The 26,354-nt window shown below is 45.9% G+C and overlaps 1 protein-coding gene across 1 annotated transcript in view; it reads left to right on the forward strand.

Annotated features, from left to right (window-relative positions):
- The window catches only part of MAP2 (microtubule associated protein 2), a 192,001-nt gene that overhangs the window by 92,775 nt on the left and 72,872 nt on the right, over nt 1-26,354 (forward strand). Inside the window, exon 4 of the mRNA XM_042874432.1 lies at nt 11,985-12,044. The gene's annotated coding sequence lies outside the window, so the exon portion shown is untranslated. The remainder of the gene's footprint in view (nt 1-11,984; nt 12,045-26,354) is intronic.

Genomic DNA, 26,354 nt, shown 5'->3' on the forward strand with positions numbered 1-26,354 from the left:
ACTCCTCTGCTGTGCTGTAGAGCCTGGCCATGGTTTCTGCAAAGGCATTTTATCTTCCTTGGCTTCAATTCACAGTCTTTTAAGAACAAAAAGGGGCACAATGGAACACATTATTTAGAAATATTTTCCTTGAAAATGAATCCACAGATAACCCTCAAAAATCTGAGGCAGGGAGCGGGAGATAGCTCAACAGCTGGAGAACGGGAGGCAGATGCTGGTAGGCTGAAGGCAGGTAGCTTTGCTGTCACACTGCTTTGTAGGAACGTTGCCTGACCTGATGCTGAATTACTTTTTTAATGTATTTGTTTTATTAGAGAGCCTCTGTGTCATAAATACGAGTACATGACAGTAACTGGTTTTTCCTTTTCTGCTTTCTGTCTGCGTGGATTGGGCTGTTAACTCTTCAGTGACCAGCATCTCAGTGCCTATGGCCATGTTAGGCTAAGTCTGCACATGTTGCAGGTATGCTCAGCCCCTCCATCTCTTGCACTCCAGCCATGCAAATTGGCTGTTGCCTCAGTTGAGGAGATATTCGATGCATCCCTCCCTTTGCTTTGCTCCCAGAAGAGCGTGTTGCCTGATGGATGCTTCAGCAGGAATAAGCCCTGAACTATGATCCACTGCCTGCAAGTGTTGCCACATCCTCTGTGAATCTATTTTCAAATGTGTGAATTGAAAGTGGATCAGGAATTTCAAAAGAAGTATCTGTCAAGTGGGCAGAAGTGCTGGTCTCTGTATAACTGAGTTCTCTTTAGGACTTTGCCTACAGTGTGCAATCCACTTGGCCTCAGGTTTAAATTGTGCTAAGTACCTGAGATACACCTCTACAGAGGGCTGCAGCCTTTGTGCTCAAATGGATCAGTCATATTTGGCTTTCAGTTACTTTCTTTAATCTCCTTCAAGGTGTTTATATAATAAAATGGTGTTTTAGGAAAGCTGTTATGCACTTCTGAGTAATGAGTTTCCGTTTTGGAAGTTCTGCAAGGTTTACATGTTAGCTCAAAAAAAAGAGGTATGTTTGTTGGGTAAAGTACAAAAATACTTCTTAAAGTTGTTCAAGGAGGGATTTGATCTTAATGGCTTTGCTGTAACCCATAAAAACCATCATCTGAAGGTCAAAGCACTATTTTAGTCTTGTTCCCTCTTCATAGAAGTATTACAATCAGTGTCATCTGTTGTTGGAAGAAGCGTGGTGCTGTGAATGAGCAGTGCAGCCTGGCACTTATGTAGTCTTTGGCCAGTGAAGTGCAGCTTTCAGCCTGTAAATCATTTCCTGAGGTTTGGTCGGCTTAGGAGAAAACATTGTTATTTTAATGCATTTTGATGCGATCGGAAGCATGTGGTACTGAAGGAGAATAATAAAAAAAATAAAAATTACAGGGATTTAGTTTCAAGAGGTAGAAATCTGTATTTACCCTGGTTTTCTTGTTGGCTTGCCACTTGCTAAGTGTTTTCAGATGCACCATACAGCTCTTTTTGCAGGAGGAAATGGGACAGCTAATGCTTGCTGCTGTGGTGTGCTATGGTTTCTTGTCGTCTTAGTGCTGCTTGCTTTCTTAATCGTAAGCCGATTAAAGCACAATAATGGAACACACTTTTGAACTGCTTATAAATGAAGGGTAAATAATTATATATATGATAAATAATTATCAAAGAAAGAGGTTGGCAAATGAAGAGGAGGAACTTTGAGTGTTGTGGCTCCTAGCAGAGCCCCTGCCTCCTGCTGCTGGCTGTCACTGCTCCTGAGGAGCTTGTCTCAACTTCTCTTGGACATGGGCTTCTGGAGAGAAGAGGGTACACGGGTGAACTGGAGAGACCAGAGTCCTTTGAGCTTCCTTGTGTCTGTTTCACTGCTTTGTTTTGTACTGGTCTCATGTCACTATGTTAGCAGCTCTTATTTCTTTGTTAGCTAACGTTGACACAGAAGGGGTTTGAGACAAATCCTCCTGGATCCACCTGGCAGCATCTTCCAGGCTGCCCTGGCACAGCCTTCCAGATTAACCCCATCTCAGCTCCAAACCAACCTCCATCATTCACAACGAGGTGCCTTTGGGCTTAAATGCGCCTGGTCTCAGTAGCCGAGTCCCGTATCAAGTTGGTGGGCAGCAACAGCGGATGGCTACTTGAGCTGCTGCTCTCTGCTCAACATGGCCAGGCAGCATCAGCCCCGCCATCCCCCACCAGTGCTTTGCGCAGCACTGACCGATGCCAAACCTCCTGCAGCGAGAGGCAGTCTGTGACATGGGCTCCTCCTGCCCGAGCAGATGGCTGTCAAACTGAGGAGCTGTCGCAGCTTTCTATAGGATTTCCAGACCCGAAGCCATCGCAGGAAGACTGCCCGAAACTGCAGAACCTCGACTCAGCTTTGGCTTCTAACAAAGGTACTTACTTGTTAGCCTTGTTTTTTAATGAAGTGGGACAGTGGTGCAGCAGTTCCTTGTGAAACCACAGGACAGGGGTCTCTTACTCCTGGCAGCTTCTCGTTGTTAGGAACTTTGTGAAAGATGTCCGTTTTTATTAAAGTAAACAAAATTATCTCAAATAAGTGCTCGAAAGAAAAACATTCTTGTTTCTATCAAATCCCTAAACTTTAATAAGGACACACAAGTGTGTTCTTTATGGGCAGGCTGGCCTTAGCCTGACCTCAGCTAGCCATCTGGATCCCTATTTCTTAATAATGTATAGTCTGAATTTGGCTTTTATGACTTATAGCTTAAGCTATTAAATACAGCACATTTGGTTTCACAGGAACTACAGAATTTTCAAATAAACAACAGGTTGGAATATGTATACATTACATGAGAGAGCCCTCACAGCAGACTCATCAGCTAAAAAGCTTTGTGTCAGTAAGGCCCTGGGCTGAGGTTATGGGGTATGGACCCAGCCTGGGCTTAGGCTGCTGCTGGTACTGAGAGGTGTGCAAGCCATGCTCTGGGGACACCGTGCTGCCTGCCCATTTACTGGCATGTGGGCAAAGCCAGTTTTGCTTTATAAAAGCAAAATAAAAACAAAATGAAATTTAAATGAAAAGAGAGAGATGGGAAAAAATGTCACTGATTAAGTGGGCAGCAGCTGGACTTGTCCTTAGCTTTATTTATGGGCATGTTACTTGCTTCGACCCCTGCTGCCCACTTCTTAAGCAGAAAGCCTTGCGAAAGCAAAGGAGAAATTCTCTCCCAAGAGCCCAGCAGACAGGCAGAGTAGATTAATGACAGGATGCACTTCTAAGTGCCCACGGAGCCTAAACACAGCTGGGAAGCACGACTGCTGCTCCCAGCTGCGAGGCTGGCCCTCTGTGCCACTTGTGACGGAGATGGCACTGCTGCTGCTGGTTGGTGCTGAGCCCGGCTGGGGGTGTGAGGGCTTGGAAGGAAGCTGTGGGGTGCATCCTCTGGGCCCAGCAGGGTAGGAGGGCTGGTGAGCCGGGGCTGTGAGCCCCAAGGGAACGGAGGAGTTGCAGCTATCTGCTGCCAGTCTGGCTCCAGGCTTTGTTTACCAACTGTGCAATGGAGGGTGACTGGCATGCTGAGCACAGTGGTGTGACACTCAGTGACCAGTGATTGCTTACATGTCTGTTTTGGAGATATGAACCCTGCTTTGGAGCCTTGCAGTCTGCTTTGGACCCTCCACCCCAGCTTGAAATTCTGTTTTGTGGCAGCCCTCTGCCCAGTCCCAACAGCTCTTTCACAAGTTTGTTGCCTGCATGCACTGAGACCAGACTATCTGAAATTCCATCAGCCAAACCCCCCCCTGTACCCTGCTGCCAGTGGGCAAGGGCTTTCCTATAGCAGGCAGTGCAGAAGAGTTTGGGCTAATGCTTTGTGGATTTATTAAATACAAAATTAAGAACTATTTGATTTTAGGGACTGAAGTTCTTCAGTCTCCTCAGTCTGGTTTCCTACAGTTTCACCTCTGGGGGCCATATACCTGTGGCACTTGTGGGACTCATTTCTCCTAAGCATCCCTGAATCTCCCACCAGCTGGCCTGTTGTCAGGCAAAAAACACTTCTTGCTCCTGTTTCATGGTAGGAACTTCTCTCCCTAGCTGATGCTGGTATCAGTTTCTCTCTGGCATGAGGCATTACTCATTTACTTAAGTCACCAGCAGGTCACTAGTTTTGCCACACTGCAGGAACCAGATGCACAGGAAGAGGAATTTCATTGCAGGTATGGTTGCTCTGGCAGTGCAGAGCCAGAGCAGTCCTTGGGCTGGGGGAGATATTCCTCTTTCATGAGTGTAGGCTCTGGTCAAGCGAAAAATGAAGTGATGATGCATCTGTAATTTGAGGATAGGTTATGTCTGAGTGAGAAGAAGTTCTATTGAAGATTGCTACTTCTTATGTCCTTGCTTCTTCCTGCACTGTAGAAGGTCATGTATGTGAGCTCATTTCCTTTGGCTAGGGGTGGAGTGTGAAGCTCCTAGTGACTGTGCCTGGCTGTTTGTTGGTTCTCCCATGCACAGCCTTCCAATGCAAAGTCAAACAGTGACGGCACATGGAGGTGTGTTTTCTCATCACTGGCTGCCAGCAGGGCAATCCTGCAGCCAGGGTTAAACAGATGGCTTGGGACGACTGTGTCTTAACCATGTCTGCTGCCTTATTTAGATTGTCCACCCAGGGAAGTGGAGATGGTTCTGTCCGCAGGGGCTGCCGTCCTTCCCTGCCCTTTCCTAAGCTCTCTCTTGTGGCACATCCCTGCTGCAGGCCAGGTGAGCTACTGGTCTCTAGTTCCCCTTCACTGGTAGGAGAAGGAGGCTGGCACTCAGCAAGCTTGAAATCCAGCCTGTTGAGGTACCTCCAGGTGTTTGCAAGAAGATATCAGAGCTTCCCCAGTGCTGAAGCTGAGGGAAGGAATTGCCTGCTGGGCTGTCCTGCTTCCCATTCCCGAGCTGCTGTGCCATGGCCCCATTAGGCTGCTGTCAGCTCACAGGGACTGTCCCAGGATGCCTGAGTATGCTGTCTGTAGAGCCGTTAGGCATTTCCCTGTAGGCCTGGAGGCAGCAATGGCAGGTGATGTGCATGAAACCCTGGCAAAGCAAGCAAAAAGCTCCCTGTACTCAACCACTCAATGACTTTACTTGCTATAAGTCCCCCTCACCCTGTGACAAGTGACTTGTGCATTCAGATTGCTAACAGAGATAAGCAGTTAGGAGTGATTTAGAAGATGAAAGGCTTAAAGCCTCTGGGACCTTTAAGCTCTGCAGCTGTGGAAGTGTGCGTACTACTGGGATGCATGCAGAAGGGGTCTGGCAGTACAGTCATCAGCAAGGACATGTGATTCCTTTCATGTGTGCCAGGAAAGCTTCCTTAAAGTGTCAGAGAATGTGGTCAGTGCTCAGCTTAAGTGCTATGTGGTGCAGGAAGAAGCACAAATCCAAGGTGTGGTAGCAAAATGTCTCCCAGAAAGGCAGGGAACGACTGCTGGCCTTGTTCTGCTCGCCCTGCCACATACGTTCACAAGCTGTATACACAGTACAGGTTTTCTGGCAATGGTTTTATTCCCATTTCCCTTGGGCTTCTCTGATGGCATGTGTATCACAGTTGATCCATGCCGTAGAGAATATGTTCTAGCCTGTGTCTTCTGTGTTCCTTATCTCATTTGGTGCTTTGGGCTTCTTTCTCTCAAATGCATCCATCTCAGTGCAAATCCTCAGCTCAAATGTGGTTGTCATGGATACTGCTCAATTTGCACAGCCTGTTCTCTGCTCCAGAAAGTTAACTTAGGATGGTTACGGATTGGATAACCTGCAGCCAACTGACTGCAAGAACCTCTGTGGCTGTAAGCAGAGGTGGTTTCCCCATGCAACTCTAGAGATGCTCCTCAGCTGTTGCTCTTCTGGCATGATGTGCCTCATGGTAACTTACACACAGGCAAGGCGCTGCGCTTGGTTACGCAAGAGGATGGAATTAAGCACTGCACGGCATCAAGATAATGCTGAGAGGTCGCTATGTGTGTTCATTGCAGAGGCACTGGGCTAGATGACCTTTAAAGGTCCCTTCCAACTCAAATGATTCTGATTCTCTGTGTGGTTGGTCCTCCTTAGTGCTGTAGAGCAGCAGGAACTGAGTACTGTGGTTTTCCCCTCAGGTAGTAAGTAGCTCTCTCAATGACCCGCAAGATATTCTTGCAGTATGAAAAACTGTGAAGTGGGATTTTATTACTTTTTCATTAGAGTCATCTTCTGAAGTTCTGAATTACACTTTACATTGTGTAATATCATGCTGGCAAGAAAAATAAACTGGAGCCAAGCTAAAAAAAATGTGGCATATTTTTTATTGTCTGTCTTGACGTTTCCATCACACCTCTGAAATACTGTTGAGTTCTGGGTATAAGATGTACTGGGAAAATGTTCTGCCTGCCTTGTAGAACATAGGAAAGTCTGCAGGATGAGTAAAATTAGTGCTTTTGAAAAGGAGCCTCTGTCAGGAGGATGGAGCCAAGCCAGCGTAGTACCTCTTGCTTTCTAAGCCCTCTCGTGTCCTCCCTCATTCTTCAGTTGCAGAAAGATCCCTTCCTGCCTGCTTGAGAGCTGCAGCCATGGGGAAGACTCCTGTGCTGCTCTTTGAAAGGCAGAACCTTTGTCTTGTCTGTCCCAGCTGCAGTACACCTCCACCCCATGCATGGGCTGTGCCTTTCTGGCAGTCATGAGTACTGCTGGGAGGAGATGCTCGCGTCACCTTTAAGCAAGGGAGCCTGGAAATGGAAGCAGCAGAGAGCGTAGTGTGGGACTGTAGATGTTGCTTTCCCACTGCTCTGGTAGGATGGGGCTCAAAAAGAGCAGCCAAGAATATGCCTTCTTTGTGCTGGTGGAAGCATATTCTTGGAGCATTGCAGTGTGGACCTGCCCTGTGCCTGCTCTGGGCAGCGCTTTTTCAGCCTTCCTAGATCTGTGTTGAGCAAAGCTGGAAGTGGCTCTGCCCAGCTGCACATCGTTTCTCATCACCATGCTTTGTTCTGGCACTTTGTCTCACCTCCTCAGCCCTGTCGTTCCTTCCCTCCCTTCCTCTCCTCTCCTTCCTTCAAATTAGCGCAGTGTGTAAGAGAAAGACTCGTGCTGTTGGTTTGCAGCAGCGTGACTGTCAAGGCTCGTGTACATACATGAAAGGCAATGGCTGATTTTCTCTGTTGATGATGTCTGTCACTCAGGACTGAGACAAAGCCCCCTGTAGTCTTGACACATCCTGGCTTCCTTCATTGCAAGAGCTCTCCTTGGGAACAGAGCTCATTTCAACACGTGCTTTTGCTTTTACATCCGTGAGCTTACTGAAGGCTGTGGGCTTGTTTTAGGAAGCACTGTTAGTCTGAAGACAGATGAAATGCAGTATTCAGTAAGGTACATGTAGTACCATGCATAATTTCAAAGTGTGTTGGATTTTTTTCCCCTGTTCCTTTAGGAAAAAAAAAATGATGCGATCATGTCTTACAAACTTAGTGGTGTCTGGCAAAGTCTTGGTGAGATGTCAGGTTATACTGAAGTAATATCTCAAAGGAGCAGGTCTCCAGCTTCCCAGTTTCGGAGCAGTATGTGTGTGAGAACGCTAGACCCGAGTGTGGTAGCATACATTTTCTGGTGTACCATACAGAGGTGGACATAGTGCTGCCCCTGTTAGGGGAAAGGCATCTCAGATCTTAACGAATTACTTATTCTTGGCTGCCGGCTCAGAGGGTTGCTAGTTTCTGTTTCACTAAATGACTGGAGCAAGCATTTCTTTTCTGGCAATGAGTCCAGTGAGCTTTTCCCTTCAATCCTGTGAAGATACATCTCGTGTCTACACAGCAGTTTAATGGGTGTCTGAAATAGCTGAGGTCTCTTAAAGCAAATGGCAAAAGATGTGGGATAGTGCCATGCCAGCACCTCTCAATTAGCAGGGTCTTATGCAGCCCTTCTCCTGGAGGCCAAGTCCTTGGCTGGAGGAAGCCTCTAGGGCTGTGTCGCAAGGGGAATCTGGGGCTGAGACTGTGTAGTCTGGGGGAACTTGGTGACCTGAGCTCTTCTTGCTTTGCTGACGAACTGAGAAAAAATAGGTTAGCAATTCACTTTACAAGTCTCTTAAGCTATTGTAAGAGTTTATGGGAGCTCATTATGCAATAAATTATAGATATAAAATAGCAGGTGGCACATCTTTCAAGCAGTATGCATGAAAATTCGTCTTGACAAGATTAGGAAAACAGCCCCCAGACCTGTCTTCACTGAGCAACTACAGAGCAAGGAAGCTGTAGTTAAGAGAGATGTGGCATTGATGACATGTCTGTGCTAGCGAGCAGGGCAAAATCACACAACCACATAAGCTCGGGGCTTGGAAGGGACTTCAAGAGATAGAGCCCACCCTCCCTGCTAAAGCAGGTACCCTGCAGTAGGTCGCACAGGGAAGCATGTAGCCAGGTGTTGAGTATCTCCATGGAAGGAGGCCCACCCTCTCTCTGGGCATCCCGCTCAGTGCTCCACCACCCTTATTGTAAAGAAGTTCTTCAGCACATTTGTATGCAACCTCCCACGTTCGATTTTGAGGCCATTGCTCCTCGTCCTATCGCTGCCCACCACCGAGAAGAGCCTGGCCTCACCTATCTGCTTCCCACCTCACTTTTTATATTTATTGACATTAATCAGATCCCCCCCTTGGTCTTTTCCCCACGCTGGACAGACCCAGGTTACTCAGTCTTTTCTCATACGGGAGGTGCTCCAGGCCTCAGTTCATTTTTGTGGCCCTTTGCTCAACAGTAATCGTTAGCAGAATGATTTCTTTCCTGCTAGTTAGAAAATCATATGCAGTATTGGAGACAACATTTGTAAAACCCAGACACCGTATATTTTCATCAAATGTAGCAATTGTCTCCATCTCTGAGGCTCCTGAAACATAAACCCCCTCAGGGTCCTAGCCGGGCTGCTGTGTGCAAGCTGTGAAAATATTGATGCACTCATTTTATCCTTTGCCTTCCTTGTCCTTCTCTTTCCTTTCTTTATTCCTTACTGGCAGCCACTAGCATAGCCAAGTTATTTCTGCGCCAAGATGAGGAAACTTTCCTCCTCAGCCAACTGTGCTGACACTGCTAACCTTGATTTCCATAAATGATTGAACAGTGTCTCCTGTCTGCAGCATATTTCAGGCTGCACTTACCCGAGGTTCTTGGAGAAAAGCTTAGAGAGCTTTTAATCTTTCCCATCTCCGCCTCCCCATCAGCTTTGGTTCTGACTGTCTGCTCCTCCGTGGCCGTGAGCTGCCCCGACCAGCAGCAGCAGTGCTGGGATGCTTTTCTCTGCAAAATGACTTTTTCCGAGTTGTAGGGTTTTGACATTTATTTTAACAGACTGAAAAAATTGATGTGGATTAGTATAGTGGAAAGGAGATTTCTGTGGTCGTTGGACAAGCAGTGCTACTTAAACTGTGGGAATTAGGAAGCGTTAAGAGTAATCTGGTCTTTTGTAACACAGAAGCAATTAATTAGCATTTAGAATAAAGAAATTCGGGATGACATTGCTCATTTTTGCAGCATTAAAACTTTTTACAGGCCTGCTGGGTACAAGAGGGACGTTTCTATTATTTGAAGGCTCTGCTGCTGGGAGGAAAACATTAAGGGAAAGAAAGAGAGTATTCTAAAAGGAAAAAGCTACGTGGAAACCTTTGGTGCTAATGGATCTGATCCATTTGCAGCCGTAGTGTTTGCAGACTGGAGTGTATAATGCAATATTGTGCAAAACACAAAATGCTTAAAAGTAATTTGTGGCAATTTAGGTTTTATCATTGCTTGCACGCTGCTCTGGGGGAATGAGGAGCAAAAGACAAGCTCCCAGACGGGAGAGTTAATAGCTCTAGAAGTGCTGCTCTGCAGGCAGCTGAATGAAGCTGATGACTCCAAGGCAGAGCTGGGCCTTGGGCAGAGGGGCTGGAATGGAAGCACTGTACCTTGCTGAGGCGTGGAGGTGGAACAGCACAGGGAAAGTATATGCTTAGTCCTCATCACAGTAACTGCGTGGTAGGTAGGTCATGTGGCAGTCTTTGGAAAAGACCCCTAAACTGGAAGGAGGAGAAATATCACGCAATCACAAAATAGTTTGAGTTGGAAGGGATCCCTAAAGATCTTCTGGCACAACTCCTCTGCAGTGGACAGGGCCACGTACAGCTCCATCAGGTTGCTTAAAGCGTGGTCCAGCCTGACCTTGTCACCAGGGATGGGGCATCCACGTCTCTGAGCAAGACAGGTGCTTCATTCTTTTGAATAAATGGAAAGACCAAAAGGTCTCCTCTGCAGCTTCTTATTAGCAGTGAAATGCAGCTCATCTGTTTCGGGCCACATCCCTCCGGAAAGCCAGCGTTCAGAGCAGACCAGGTGCCATCCCCTGCAGTGCTGAAACTGGTAGGCCAGTACGTCCCTTCATCACAGCACAAGACTGGCGTAAAGCCTGCCAGTTTAAGTGCATTCCTCACTGGGACAAATTCTTTGTGGATTTTTGTCTGAGGCAAGAGGAACAAAAAAAAAAAATTATAGGTGTATATACACACAAAAAGGAAGCTTTTCTAATGCATTCTGCGCTGTGATTACTAGGAGATGCTCAGAGAAAGTCAAGAACTCCATTCATAGTAGTGGGATCAGATTCTTACAGGCACTTAAATGCTAACTTCTTGCTTTCTAGATAGATGCTTTGAGTCTGGAGCTGCCAGCTCTGCCCTGTCCCTCCTGTTTCCTTGGGGGAGACTCTCTGAAATGTTTCATTTTCGTCCTGGTCAGGAGGAGGTGGGATTGCTGATTGCTGATTGCTGACGCAGCCTGTCCCCAGCAAATTCCTGGGACAGAAAAATGCTTCCCACTTTGGCAGGCTGTATTTTGACTGTTTGGTATATTTGATATTCAGCTGCAGGCTAAAATCACATTTATTGTGCTAGACCTTCAGCAGAGACTTGATTGAGGTTTCAGTTCGGGCAACTGGAGCGTGTGTTCAATGCTGATGATAAATGAGCGTGTGCAAGTACGGAGTTATTATTTTTGTTTATTCCTTAAAATGCTATCTGGTCACCTGGGCTGCCTGCTGCAGGTGTGTCAGTGCTGAATGCTGTTGCCCCAGGCGTTTAACTCTCCCAGGAGCCATCTTTTTGGGCATGTGCTGCAGTGTTGTTTGTACGGGTGACATGGGAGGGCTGCTAGGACACAGAGTGCTGAACGCTCAGCTGTCCAGAACATCGATCTTTCTGCTAGCTTAATTAGCTTATTTTAACATTCCTCTTCATCCTGTAGGGGTTAGAACTGATGGTAGCCGGAGCTGCTGTTCCATACAGCTTGTTTCATGTCACTAATTATTGCCTGTAAGTGGATGGTACACTCCGCTGACAGCCTCTGCAGCGTGTTGGAGCAGTTGCTCTCCCTTCATTCGCTGTCAGAACTGTCTGAAACCTTCCCCTTCAAAGCAGCAGAATCGTTCAGTTCTTGCTGGGTGTTGCTTGGGCAAACTGGTGGAGCGCTGCAGCTAGCACAGCCCTGCAACAGCATCGTGGTGCAGGCAAGCAGATCCAGTCCATGTGAAAGAAGGAGAGTCTAACTAAAATCACTGAAGTTAAAAGCAAATGAGAGGCAGCCTTAAAGACAGGTGGTACCAGCAGCCCCCATCATACACCTTTCTTCCTGACAGTGGCCATTTCAGTGCCAGACTGCTGTTTGCATCCATACTATCCATAGTATTTGTCCAGTGTATTTTGGTGAAAAATTTGCAATAGGGAGAGGGTGTGTAGGCAGGACACACAGAAGAGCCTGCTTGAATAGGCTGGTTGCTGTTACTGCCCAAGCATTTCTCACAGAATGAAAGACATCACAAGAGGGGGTTAGCAGTGTCTGTGGTGTAACCTCTGCTTTTTAACGTGGGTCAAAGGGGGAAGGCTTCAGACCCCCTGCTGTAGAAGTATGTAGCATCTCAGTCCTTACAGTGTTGAGTTTGTGCTAAGCTACCTGAACAGGGACTAAATGGAGTGTGTATCTCTCTCTATTTTTTTTTATAGGAACAGAGAGTTTTCCTTGTTTAACAACCACACAGAGCACCCTATCATCTGCTTGAACAGGTATGACCTTTTTTCTTGCTAGAATAGTTCCACAAGGAGGCTGCTTTTCCTGGCTTTGAGAATTGAGGACAGAGCAAGAAAACTTCTCTAACTCCTGGAACACTTCATTTTTCTGGGGTTAGTTCCCACTTTCCCACTTGTGTTTATGTGTTTTTGTTTTAGTTCCTGCCTTGTTTTTTTTTATTTTTATTTTTAAAGCTTCTTGTGTCTGATGGGAGCCACTGTGCCCATTGCCTACGGAGCTGTCTTCCAGGTTTGGTTAGCAAGGACCTGCTTACAGCTCAGGGTGGAGACAGTGTTAAGGTGGTGTTGATACTGAAGGAGAGCACCTGAAAGAGGTGACGGTGCTGCTTGCATGCAGCTTTGGTTCAGCATGCCCTGTGCTGAGCTGTGCCTCTGAAAATTTGGGAAGAGTTTGGCAGAGCAGTGATAAGCTAGTACTGCCCTGTCTTCAGAATTGAAAATGGTTGTGTTAGATCTGAGAAATGAACATTTTCTCTTCTTTGGAAGAAAGAAATCTTTCAAGAGAGCCCATCTCAGACAATTGAAAACTCTCTATGACACTTGAAGCCAAGTTTTATAGGGAATCTGCGTGGCCTTTGCTGTACTGTTGAGCACGTACTTGCTTTACCAGTGTTTCTTCATGGGTATTCATTGATTTAACTTACAGATAGACATAGTTACTTTTCACTCAAGCACAAGTTTGAAATGCTGAAGACAGGATTTTAAACTTCGGGATATAAGAGTGGAGGCTGGGGGAAAAAGCAGTTAATGGTGACTGATATTCATCAGAAGTGGGCAGTCCATTCTGGACCCTGTTTTACTGAAGTTATGCAAGGTGCTCTTTTTTGATAAGGGCCATGTGTGCCAGCCTCTCCTGTCCTGAGGGATGTGCTGCTGGAGAGGGGGCGCAGGCTTCTCCCACCCTGCGTGCATTTGTGCTTGCTTAGATACATTCTAACCCTAAACATCCAGGGGGGTTTTCTGGTGGCAGCAATGTGCCTGAGGATGTGCCAGCACTTGGGAAAGGAACACTCAGCTCCTGGCATGCCCTGAGGCAGCACGGCGCTGCTTGTACTGATCCTGTATGCTTCAGGAATTTTCCCATGGCCCTGAAGTACCCTTGCAGCCATGAGCGAGTACGAAATGGAGGATTAAATTAGCTTTGTAGATTTAAAGTAACGGGACGTTTCATTGCGGTCACCATTTCTTTGCTGGTGATAAAATTCTCAGACATCTGCTTTGCTGGGCTTAAGCAGTCTGTGCATGCCTTTTATTTAACTGATTGGTCTGAATTATTACTTCTGAAATAAGGAAAAGATGGTGGAGCACCCCGTAGCTTCTTGGTGCTGCTCAGGTGTTTTAAGAAGAGGGCAAATGGATTTGAAATGAAAGAGAAGGAAAGGCTTGTTCATCAGAACTAGTTTTTTCTGTGCAGGTTCACTGCATCAGTGATGGCATGATAATATCTCATGAGCATGAGCTGTCCTTTGTCCCTATAAAGACAAAAACCACCCACTTTACACTAGTTTTCACTAGTAAAAATAATGAGCAGCAAGTGGGTGATGGGGAAAGCTTTGATAAAGGAGATCAGGGCTCAGGGAAAGGAGCTTGTCCCAGTGCATCCTGTGCAAGGGCATCACCGGGGCTGGGCTTGGGTGGGCAGGGGAAGTGACACAACCAGCAGGGTGGCACAGAGGGCTGCAGAAGGGTGACAGAAATCACATTGCAGAGCTGTGATGTCAGCGTAGCCTGTTCCTAACATTTAGAGCTGAAAGCTTGGCTTCAAAAGCAATATGGCTCTGTGATGGTGCTATGTTGATATGTTCATGGACAGCGTGGGACCAAGGTGGACCTGCAGCATGCTCAGAGAGAACACTTGTGCCCCTGCTGGCTCTGCCTTCTCTTCTCCCACGCTGCTGGCTTGCATATCTCCTGCTTGGCACTGGGAGAGCTGCAAGGAGGCATCTCCACTAAGCAACTGTGGAAGGGTTGAATAAGGCTCTTGGCACACCCGGTCTCGTTCCCAGCATGGCATCCAGCCCTCCTTCAGCAGCAGCCAGTCTTTGAAAAGTAGTCTCCTACTGACCAGTGGGCTGTTCTGCAACTGCACTGTGAGCTAGAGACCTCTCCCTAGCTTCCAGCTGAAATTTGTCAATGGCACCAAACCAGCCTTTGTGGGTGTTTTTTTTTTTTTCACCTCCGTGTTTATCCTTTGTCACCAGTCTACTTTTTTCTTGCTTTGAAGGGAGTGCTGTCATTGATTGTATAATCAACCTGCCTCTTTTCTCCTTTCTTGTGATCTTAATAGTCATTTTTTGCTCTCTCCTTTGAAAACGCCTGTTTTGAACAAAAGCCAGAACAGCTGAACCGACTTACTTGTATTTATCTGCTATCATCAGCATTTGCTGCATTTTGAAAGGCCTCAGGCATGGTTGTTAAGCAATGGAAAGGAAGGAGAATGTCCCCTGTCACTGGTAAATCGTGATGATGATGGTGCTGGTGTTAGTAATAATGCTACCTTTCAGGCTGAGTCACTAGTAGGTGCTTCAAACCTGTTTACAGCCCAGAAGCAAGATTGTTCAGGGAGGAACTGACAGGCAGAGATGACATGACTTGCTGCAGCTTTTTGGTAAGCAGCACACCAGCTCTGTGGGCCCGGAGGTGGGCCAGAGAGCCTGGGGGAGAAGGGAAAAATGTCTTCCTTACTTTCCCCTGCAAAATGCTGAACAGTGACGGGTTGGTTTGCGGGACGAGGTTGGTGAGGAAGGGAAGCTGGACTGTTTTGTGCACTGCAGCTCATGCTCAGTGCTTTTGTGATGATCAGCAGCTGGCACCAGCACTAGGCCTTCGCACTGCTGTGCCATATTTCAGAGGAGCAAAAATAAGGAAGGTGAGCTGGTGTATCTAGCTCACATGGAAACTTAGGAGCAGTTGAGAAGCATATTTTCTTTTGCCTCTCTGGTTCTAAAGTCAACATAGTGCTTCCTGCAGCTCAAGAAGCGGTCCAGTGTGCTAATGTTGAATTTTCACATAGCTTCCTAGTGCTGAGTTCCATGGAAGTCTTCCATGAAGTGCCTGGCTGTGGCTGGTGGCAGGGCTGGGGTTGGAAGTCACTGCTGCCTGCCACGCTGTTGTGGAAAAAATGATCCCACTCCAAGAGGAGAGCTTTGAGTGTCTTTGTAGCACAAGTCATCGGCTGCTTCAGCAGTCCTGGCTCCTGTGGGCTCAGTGCTAGAAAACCTGATGCCCAGAGGTAGGGCTGAGTTACTGGGCGTAAGCAGTGATGTTAGTAAATACGCTTCTGAAAAGAGGCAGTGGGAGTAATGGCAGTGCTGTGAGCGTTCTGGCACGTGAGGGGTTTGTGAGTGGCGCGGATTCGTTTGTGTTGAGGAGTGAAGCTTATGAGAAGAACAGATGTTTGAATCATAATGTTCTTTCCAGCACAGCTGATGAAAGAAAACTCCTCATAATCGTGACCAGAAACTATTCTAGTTGTCATCCTTAAGATGAGTCATTTTTTTCCCTCCTTTTTAACCCCTCTGAGACTCGGGTTCCTTCTGAAGCAGGAAGTTATGAATCAGTCCGTTCTCTGGCTCTGACATGCTGGGCAGCTGGAAGAATTGCATAGGGAGTGGGATAACAGTGCAGGAACCATGCTCTGCTGCGGGCTTCTCGTGTAAAGGGAAAGCTTGACATTAGAGAGACAGCTTGTTCTCGTCTTTGTTTTCCAAATCATCTTCAAATTTGTTATCAGAAGGCTCCAGGACATTTCTGTAATAAAACTGGCAGTTTGCCTGTTTGGCCTTTTGCTGTGTTTGTGTGCGATGTGTGGGGATCTCAAGGTGCTCAATCAACAACCCTCTCTTATCAATTAGTTGATAACGTTACCCCTACCTATGTCTGTAAGAGTCCTCTGTAGCATGCTGTATCCTCCTTTCAGTTAAAACCTTTTTGTGCAAAAAAATTTTTTCCTTGCTTATACAATTACATAATTTTGCTGTGAGAAACTGTAAGAACACAGAAGGAGTCTGCTTCCACTTTATGAATGGAATGAAAACAGAATTAGACACAGCAGGATCAAGTCTAGGGTTAATGGCAGTGTGCCTGGGAGCGAGCTACTGTGTGCAACAGCTTTTGCTGTGACTCTTGTTAACGCTCTGCGATTCAGTGCTCTAAGCACCATAATATTAGTAACTAGGTGTCCAAGTCTGCCTTAGATCACTGTTGTGTTAGATACTGTGTGCTCCAACAGTGGAGTTATTCCAGAGCCCAGAGAGCTTACGCTCAGACGTAGGAAGAGAGACAGAGATGTGAGAAGCAGGCAACATGCTGGTGAGACCATGTTTGCTGGTGTAATTACCAGCTGAGAGACCCTGTAGTTCACGCTGGGAAATCGTAGATGGAAATCAGTACTCATGTGTGGCAGCTCACTTGGGACATAGCAGCATGAAAACACATACATTATGCAGCTAGCTAGGGATCTAATTCTGTTTTATTTGTGGGTTGGTTTTTTTTGTTTTCCTTCTTAAAATCCAGTGTATTGAGAGTTAGGAAATACACAGCACCGTTCTGTCTCTCTGCGGTTTAGCATGTTTTCCATTAGGAATATGTTTTTCTAACTCAGTGACAGTTCAGTTACTAATGCAGCTCCATATTCTACGTATTGACCGATGCAGCAGATAACTGAAATGGACAAAATGGTTCAGCTCCATTAAAAATTAAGCTGAAGGTTTGCCCCAAATGGAATCAGACGCCATCCCCTCTTTTTCCCCAAGTGCAGAATTTAGACGTTTCATTTCAACTAGCAGTAGAAATAGCAAATTAAACCAAGATAAGCTTTTTTTAATTTTTTTTTCTGACCTGAACAATGTAAGGAAGATCTGGTAAAGCATTCCTTCTGCACCTTGAATGTTTCGATACCTTTCAGAGGAAATCTACTTTGAAATGCTTGTTGTTGTGTCTTCATACTGATTTGAGTTGAGTTGAAATGATTGGTGGTATTTGGCAGTGTAGGTTGGTAGCCAGGACCATAGGAGAGAAATAAGGGCTGAGCTCTTCTCCTTATATGTCTCCATCCACAGAGGCATTCATGTCTTTCATCTCTTCTACCCATCTGTGGATTTCCTAAGGTGGTAGGTAGGAGCCTAGTGTCTTCTGTCAAATGTGACAGCAGTTGGCCAGTGTGATTCACAGTGATGTGTGTGGATAGACACAGCAGACAGCGGAGACAGGCAACCGGAGCACAAGCACAGTGAGAGAATTAGGGAGCAAGTATTTTTGGGTTGTGTGAACACTGACACATCTTCAGCTGAACTAACCGATGGAATCAAGGCTGCTTTAATGTCAGGAGGAAATGTTAAGGACCTGTTACGTAGCTGCGGAGAGAAGTTGGAAGCAGGGACTACGCGCGCACCTTGTGATTTATGGCACTACTTGTGGATTCTGGCACTTCAACATATCACATTTTTAATTGCTGCCAAAGGCAGTTGTTTATAAAAGGAATTTTAGAAATGAGCAGCTATCAGAAGAAGAAATGCAGAAAGCTTTATGTAGATCACTGGAGGAAAGAGGGGGAAAGTGTTACGGAGAGTCTGTGAGGGTACTAGGTTGTTGATCAGGCCAGCAGCCTTACAGACATGGGATAATTTTATTTTTTTTTTTGTTTTTTTACATTGGCATCATCAACAGGGGTCCTTAATGTGGTGGGCAGGCTGCAGCCTTCATCTGAGACTTTACATGCATGTTTTGAACTGGGGTTATTCTTGATAGGAGGGGCTTTAAGAGTCCCTTCTGGCAGGACCAAGGGCCAGAGCAGAGTTTCTGGGCTCTCAGGGACCAGAGAAGATGAACATCCAAAGCTCCGTGCTGCTGCTTTTTGCACAGCATTCAAGGAGGCACGTTATGTCTTGGCCCCTCTGTTTCTCCAGCATGCTCAGGAAGCTATTCAAGCACTGATGTCAAAGGCCCGTGTTGCAATCTTCTCCTTTTGGGTTGCTGCATGAAAAAGTTTGTCATGCTGCCTCTGGGCAGATGCTGTGTCTGGTCAGTGTACTTCCTTGAACATAACTTCCTGAAATCTGGATATGAAGACATTGGTTGGGAGCCAGAGCATCCTCACACAGATGTAAAGAGACAGCCCTTGCCCTGAAGGATTTGCAGCACAAATAGGCAAGTTATGGACAGCGTGAATGTGGTAATTCATGTTTTACAGATGGGAGAGCTGAAGCACGGGCTTATGTGTTCGTAAGTTCAAGGTCGTGGAGCAGAGCCCTGGACTGAACTCTGATCTTGCAGCTCAGTGCCTTAGATGGAGAGCTGTTCTGCTCTGGGGAAGATCCTCATTACTATAAAAACATAAACAAGGGCTGCTCTGAAAGTACTGCCTCCTATTTTATGACGTTGGCCCACAGCATCAGTGGTGGATGTTGGTGGTACGGCAGTAGAGGTTGAACCTTCCCACCAATATTCCTATGTGCTGTGTTGCTGTGTGGCAGATGGCAGCAAAGGGACAGGCTGGCAGAATGGTATCTGACATGGAAGAGCATATGATGCAAAGGTATGTCCTTGAATTCCTCCAGATGGAACAAGTGGCGCTCAGTGACATTCATTGACACTTGGTGAACATTTATGGAGACCAAGCAGTGGGTGTGAGCGCAGGGAGGCAGCGGGTGGCGTGTTTCAGCAGTGGTGAAAGTGACAGTGAGTCACCTCTGCTGGTGCAGATTCTTATGAGCGTGGCATGCAGGCTCTCCTTTGGTTGCTTTTAGCAAACTGTATGCAGCTAATGCCCAATGGAAGAGGACAAAGTGGCAGCAAATAATAAATTACGTTAATCCAGAGAAGAGATGAGACAATCATAATCTCAGCAGTCCATAGATAATAAAATAGAAATCTCTTTATTCAGTGAAGTACCTTATAATTGCTAGTGTTATTAATCTCCTGGAAAACCCATGCCTGTGAAAAATAAGCCAGGCTTTTTTTTGAACGCAAAGTAGAGAAACATTGTTTTCATCACCAGGAGGTTTGGATAATCATGACATTCATCTTGTTCTTCTTTTAACCCAATGGGAGCAGGATTCCAGGTTCCCTGCACTTAGCAGAAAGAAATAGAGAAGGCAGGGTGGAATAAGCATCAGTGATCTCAGCGAGCTGGTCCTGCTAGCCTCAACCAGCACTCTGAGACTTCTTTGCATCACGTTCCACTCCCATCTCTGATATGCCCATTGGCCTCTGTGTGTGTTTTGCTGCATGTTTGAGAGCTTCCAGTGGCCGCAGAATACCCTTCTGTGCCCTTGAGTCCAACATGGCACTATTTCCATTCACACCTGAACAACTCGTGGAGGACACCGCCAGCTTCTGTTGTCCCATGATGTCAGATTGTAGGTTTATCACCTCCTCTGGCGAAGAATGCATTGTTTTCTATGGTGAATAGAACAGTTAATAATGTATGAAAATGAGGTGAAGGAATAATAGAACTACCTGTTCCAGTTTGCATTTTCCTCCTTAGAAGATGGCAGCCAGGATCTCTGGCGTGATGCTTGCCCTCTGCTGGTAATAGATATGTGCTCTTTGGGCTGATTTGTGTGAAATCCTTTGGAGGAGACCTTATGCTCTAACACAGATGTTATCCTCAAGAGGGGATTGGTCTTTCATGGGAAAATTCATTCTAGTCTCATTTTAAATGGGATGCAGCCTGGCTCTTAATTAGAATAATGGTGTTTTTTTTGCTCATGGATAAGTATATGTGTCCATCTTGGGAAGAGTTGCGAGAGGCGACTCCTTTACTGTGGCCGGTAAATTACTCTGAGTAGCTTTGGTTTGTCTCAGATCGCACAGCAAATACTTTGTTGTCTCAGGTGGCTGTCAGGGCTGCCCTTGCTTTGCACATGCACTTAATGTTCTAGTTTCAAATCTGTGACGTAGTGCAGAACGTACACATGTGCTTTATCTTCCTTGAATGGAGTGTTTTCTAATGGTGGTGGGTGACAACCACACCGTCAGCTAAATTTTGTCCAGAATGAAGTATTCAGCAAAATGTATCTGGGCATCTCTGCTGCCTCTCACTGCAGAAGGTTGTGAAGCTCATGAAAATGCTGCAATGCAGCAAGTGTACTATCACTGATTAAAAGGGGATTTTTTGTTGTTGATGTTGTTGTTTTTCCCCCTTTCTGCAAGCTTGTTGGTGGCATTTTAATCAAGTTCTCATGGCAACAAGCATAATTTAAAAGCGCTGAAGCTTACAAAATTAGTCTTTTTCTGTATGTGCTTGAGGTGGGTGTTAAGTCATTACAACTGCAGCAGTGCTGGTTATTTCAGCGTTTCTGGTGCAGAGATGACAAGGGAAGGAAAATGGAAGGAAGTGTTGCTGAATGCAGAAAATCCTGTTCTGCTTTTACCACGTTCTACTGTGGTCTTTTATGTAAAGAGGGTGCAGTTAAACAAATGTGTAATGTACTCCTTACGCTGCTTCTAAATTCTTTCAGAGGTGTTCTGGCATCATATTTCCAGTGTGTTTGTAATTCCTGGAGTTCCCTTATTGGCAGGTATTTTGTTTCACTCCCAGGAACGTGACCCCCATCAAAACATACACTTAAATGCCTGCAAAGCTGGGGAACAAATATGGGATTTTCATTGATCGCAGTGTGTGTCAGTAGAGCAGAGAGCAGCAGGAAAGGGTTAAAAGGAAATCAGGGAGTATCTGAATTGAATGCTTCGCTTTCAGTTAATGAATTGGTCTCTAAAGTGCCACATGGTTAAAACATGGTAACCTATGGAAATCAGGCACTCCGATGTCTGGATGGTCTGCTTCCTGGCCATGTGTATGACGAATACTTGAATTTGTTGCACTCTGTGTTACTTAATGAATTTATACTGCAGTGTATTTGTAGTCCTGCAGATATGCAGGGAACAGGGGAACGTGAGCCAGTAGCTCTTGGGGTGTCAGGAAACATAAGTCAGTGCTTGCTCTTTGCTGCTTTGAAGGAAGCTGGTTTTTCCTGACAAAACGTTAAATACCTGTAGGAATGAGCTGATGGTTTTTTTTTTATTATTATTATTTTTTATTTTTATTTTTTATTTTTAACTATCTCTTGCCTACAGGAGGTTAACATTACATTCCCAAATGGCTCTGCCTGGCCAACCTGTAGAAAAACTACCACCTTGTCTGTGTATTGTTGGTGATTAATGCACGTTGGCGACCTTCCAGCATGGATGTGTCTGACTTTCTCAGTAGGGGCAGACCCACACCTTCAGGGAGGTGCTGAAAGTAAAATTTACAGAGCTAACAGCACTGCCAGTAAAATAGAGCCATGCCCTTTGCTTTGGGAAAGGACAGCCGCATCTTAGCTATGAGAAGGAAGCTCTCAGTGTCTCCTTAGACTTGCACAGTTATTCATTTGCTTTGCAGCAAGGCTGCTCTTCTTCCTTGTGAATACATCAGCTTTTTAGGCTTTTTCCTGCAAAGGAACTCATGGTTCGGTGTCGTTCAGTTGTGCCCTTTCATATCTAATTTGACTATGCATAAATGCTCTGCAGTGGTTTGCAGAGAGGTGACAGTCGTGGGCCCTCAGTGTATTTCCTGGTGTGGTTACATCACCAGGCCTTGATTGCCTCCTTCCATTTCTGTGATCTTATGGCTTCCTTGCTCAGGAGTGGCTGAAATGGGAAAATGAACATTAGGAACTAAGGCAGAAGGAATATTTTTAATTTAGATTTTGATTAAGACCTGGAGTGAAAAGTGCCTTGAAGTTGGGTCATCAGAATATTTTCCCTGGTGCCTTCCATAGCACTGACTGAGAACATGGCAGGGAATTTGAGCAGATGTCTCTGAATGCTGTCCTGATCCACCCCAATGTGCCTTTCTTTTCTCCCTACTTGCAGCAAAAGGTGGTTCTGGCACGAGAAGAAGTTTAAGAGAGTTTTGGGCAGCGTGTGTGAATCTCTCAATAGGTTTTGGAAATCTTTCATGTTAAGACCTCCTGGGATTCTGAACAGGTAAAGCAACAGAGAAAGGTCGAGAGCTGAGGAAAATATAGCCATGTCCTTTTATTTTTGTGATAGGAAACAGAGACAGCAATGAAACATGAGCTAAATGGAGAGAACTGTTTCCACAGCGACTTCCCGTCACAGTTGTGTGCATTTAGTATTGATATAAAGAAGCCTTCTATATAAAAACATGTTGTCTCAATAGTCACTCCTTGCGTGGAAAAAGGAAGAATGCCACCCCCATTTCAGAAGCTGCAAATGGTGATGAGCAATGCTCCTTGGAAGCCGTACAGCAAAGCATAGCACAATATATTCTTCAAAGCACCGTACGATTTGAATGGTTGGTGTTTGAATGATCAACTCTATCTTTTAAATGGTAATTTTTTGCACTTGATCATGGGTCTGTGTCAAGTATAGTGATGTGGGTATTGTTGTCTTTATTAGCCAGATGTTAACAATTCCCATTTTGCCCAGTACAGTTCCTCTAAAATGCTCACAAATGCAAAGTCAACTGAAATAACAAGGATTGCTGTTTAGAAGCTCCTCCCATCCCAAATCCTTCCGTATCAAGTCAGGTGCCTTTTTGAAGGACAAGTAACAATTTGCTTCAAGAAAAATCTCCTGGCTTCTGTAATATTCCCAGAGAACACTGACAAAGCACCAGAGTAAATCCATTCTGGACATGTCTGCTGATTGGCATGCACACAGTGGGGTTTGATCTCAGCAGCGCTTCCAGAAAAGGAGCTTTAGGTTTTATTCTTTCCTCTGGTTTGTGCTGTAGCCTCATTCATATAAATGCTTTCTCAAATTGGAAACGGCTATAAGGGCAGCAGCAGAATCCTTTATGTAACATACAGGTATTTTATTTAAAAAAGAAAAAAAAAAGTAAGTGGGACGGGGGAGGCTTTTCATCATCTCTCTGTTGCTGACAGTGCATAATGTGGGGCACCAGCAGTGCTGGGAACTACCTCAGTACTGTATTCTTGGAAAAGGCTCCAGCTCAGCCAGATGGCGTGCAGAAAGCATGTATGGGGTAAGAGGGGACTTTCAGGATCTGTAAGCTGATGGAGGAACCTCAGTGCCTTTCCCAAGGTTTCTGTTCTCAAGAATTTAACACTGGTGGCAGGGCTGCTTTGGATCCATGTGGGGCTAGGCCTGAGCCGTCTGCACCTCTGCATCTGAGAGTGGGTGGGAGAGGAATGAGGCCAAAGAGGGGAGCCTACTGTTGGGCCAGTTGTTTTGGTATTACTGGGTATATTAGGTATTCCTAAACATAGCGTCTGTTTCTTTGTGGGTATGTCTTCACAGCATTTAACAAGAGTGCTCTTCTGTACAGCATGGTCCGTTTTACTGCAGAGCAAGTATTGGCTGCTGCTTGCCTCAGAATGGTAGATGTGGACTGAGAAGTGGGGTGCCCAACTGTTCTGAATACCATCTGTCTCCCTGCATAGTGCTGATCTTCGAGCCGTCAGGAACCTCAGTCTGATTTTTGGGTTATGGCTTGGGCTGGATCACTGCAAGTCCTGTTACACTTCTAAGACAGTACTTGGGATGAGTTCCTTGCTGTCTGATGCTCAGCAGCAATGCACTGAGGGAAGAGGGTAGAGGAAGCCCCGGTGCCCCTTTGAGTGGTTGAACCCTACTTGGGAAGGGCAGCTTGGGCTCAGACAAGCAGTGCTTGCCCTTTTTCCCTCTGGCAGTCAGGCTTATTATGCTTTCTTAGGCAGAAGTGGTTTTGTTGATGATGGGTGTGGAGGGGAAGATGAGGATGGATAAGCAACACGATGGAGGCAAGTTGCAGGGAATGAACTGGATAATAAGTTCAGGAGGGAAAACTGGATGTTAATTAACAGAGGAATGAGGAAAATGCTTATTGGGGTGAAAGCTGCAGGAGGCAGCTTTTAAAGACATCCCTTTTCCCATCAAATGAGATGGAATTTCACAGCTCCCTGCTGAGCATCAATGTTTAAAAAACTATGAAGGAAAGTACATGGTATGACACAGACTGTATTACATTGTAAATGAAAAACACCTATTACACAGCCAGGCACTAGCAAATGAACAGCTTTGTTGGCCTTAGAAGTTTCTAGCTGAAACACCAGATTACAGCCCAGACACATGTTCTTCCATGTGTTCAGCCCTCTGCTGATGCAGCAAAACCAAGCTCTGCAGACTGTGCCCTGCCGCTTGGAAGGGGCTGGTTCACCAGCTAAGGAGAGGGGGTGCACATTTTCAACCTGTCCTGCAAAATGAACTTGACCTCCTTATGCTGAAAGTCTGCAGACAGCACACAGTGACACTGAGCTCATGGTTATGTTGGGAACAAACAGGAGGATGAGCTGAAAACAGTGTTTGCGGAAGAAGGACGTGAGGACATGGGAAGACAGATGGCCCTTCCAGAAGGACCTGGCGATGTATCCTGAGCTGCCACTTATAAGAGGTCTCATGAGATGCTAAATGTAAATGTTTTATAGATGAAATGCTTGGAGCTGCAGCAGCATAAGCGGTCTTGTATGTTTTCCTTTTCATTTAGGGCAAGCAGTCTGAAACACATGCCCTACCGCTGACCTCAGCTCTGACCCAGAGGGGCTGTCTCTGCTGAAAAGATGATTCATTCACTCTGCTAGAAGGGCTGAATGAATAGGCAGCGTTCAGTCTGCAGGATGCTTATCACTTGGGATTCCCTCAAAATTTAGGTCTGACATGACTGGGTCAGTAACCACGCGCCTTTGTTCCTACCTCCTTGAACAGAAATGTCTCTTTGCATCCTTCAGTGGTTCCCACAAATCAGGTCGATTTTTATGGCTTGCTAATTATTACTGCTAGACTTCTGCCGGGCTTCAGGATGAAAAGAAGAGAATTGGTGAAAGCTCAGGGCACAAAACTTACAGAATAAATCACTGTCTATCTGGCAGCAAGGAAATCCAGCTATGGCAGCCACTTTAATATAGACATCTGTATAGTGCTGAACTTTGTTTAGGCTTGGAAAGTTTTGCACTGCTCTTGTTGACAGAGAATATTAAGGACAGCCAAAAAAGCTAAAAAGAACAGTCACAAACCAGACCTGGTCTAGAGGTGTGTCAACAGTTATCACACAGGCAAGGCTATCTGAAAGGACACTAAGGTTTCAAGGTTAGACCCAGAGAGTTTGGCTGTCAAAGATATCACAGATGATAGCGCAATTGTAGCTGGGTCCCTTGTGCACGTGTCCAAGCTACTGCTAGTTCTGTGAACTTGCTTCATTCTTCCCACTCCCTCTGACTTCCCCATCCCAGACATCAGTGCTTCAGCTTCCCTTTGCCGACAGCAGCCCTCACCCATGGAACCTTGTCCATGATCACTCTCCAGTTGCTTTTTGAACTGCTGTGAGCGTTTATCATGCACAACTTCTTGCAGTAGCTAATTCATTGTAATTCCTTGCAGCAGAAAGAATCACCTCTGCTCATTTGCACAGTGCCTGCCACAGTCAGTCCTGCTTGACTGTTCCTGCACTGTTGCTCCTTGTGGAGAGAGGGATTGTTTGCTTATTCATCTTCCCTTTGCTGCATACCTTTATAGAGCACCATCCGATTCCTTTCTTTCTCAGGACGAGGAGCCCAGCCTGTTTAGTCATTCCTTGCACAGAAGCTTCTTTAATCATCCTGATTGCACACTCTGCACTTTTTAGGAGTCGCCTGTGCCTTGTTTGTGATTATACTGCATTCAGACATTCTGATTCAACGTCAGTATTAGTGCTGCTGAAAGACTGCAACAGGAAGAATCCAGGGAAATTCAGAAGCGGCCTCAGTTGTTGTGTGTTAGATCCTAGATCTCTGTCAAATAAGATCTCAGGAGCACCTGAATGCATAAATGTTTTGTGAATTTTCCATGTCCCTTCTGTGTGTGCCCTATCTCCCCCTGTGCTTTTTGTATCTTGTTGAACATGTAATGGAATTTTCTGCCTGTAGTCCACGGAAGAGCTGCCTCGAGAGAGGTTACTCCCCTTGTCCAGAAGGTGACCTTAAGTGCATCTTCGCTTTTGCTGCCTGGAAGGAACCTGATCTGGATCCTTGTAGGCACGAAGGTACCTGGCTGTGATGGAAACCAGCAGGCCTGGGTTAGCAGGTGGTGACTATGTCTGTCGAGAACGTGCAGATGTGACACTGAAACTCAGTGGAGCTTCTTGCCTCTTCATGTAGAGCAGCTCGTGCTGGCTACTGCTTGTGGCGGGAGTGTAGGCTGGATGTTTTGATTGGAGATGGCAAATTCTGGCTCCCCTCCTTCCCCCTGGCTCTCTCTTTATATTAAAATAACACACATTCAGCCCCATGGCTTTGTTTTTTC

This window comes from Lagopus leucura, unplaced genomic scaffold (assembly GCF_019238085.1).
Source record: "Lagopus leucura isolate 7727_CA_CO unplaced genomic scaffold, USGS_WTPT01 Super-Scaffold_100012, whole genome shotgun sequence".
Lineage (NCBI taxonomy): Eukaryota > Metazoa > Chordata > Aves > Galliformes > Phasianidae > Lagopus > Lagopus leucura.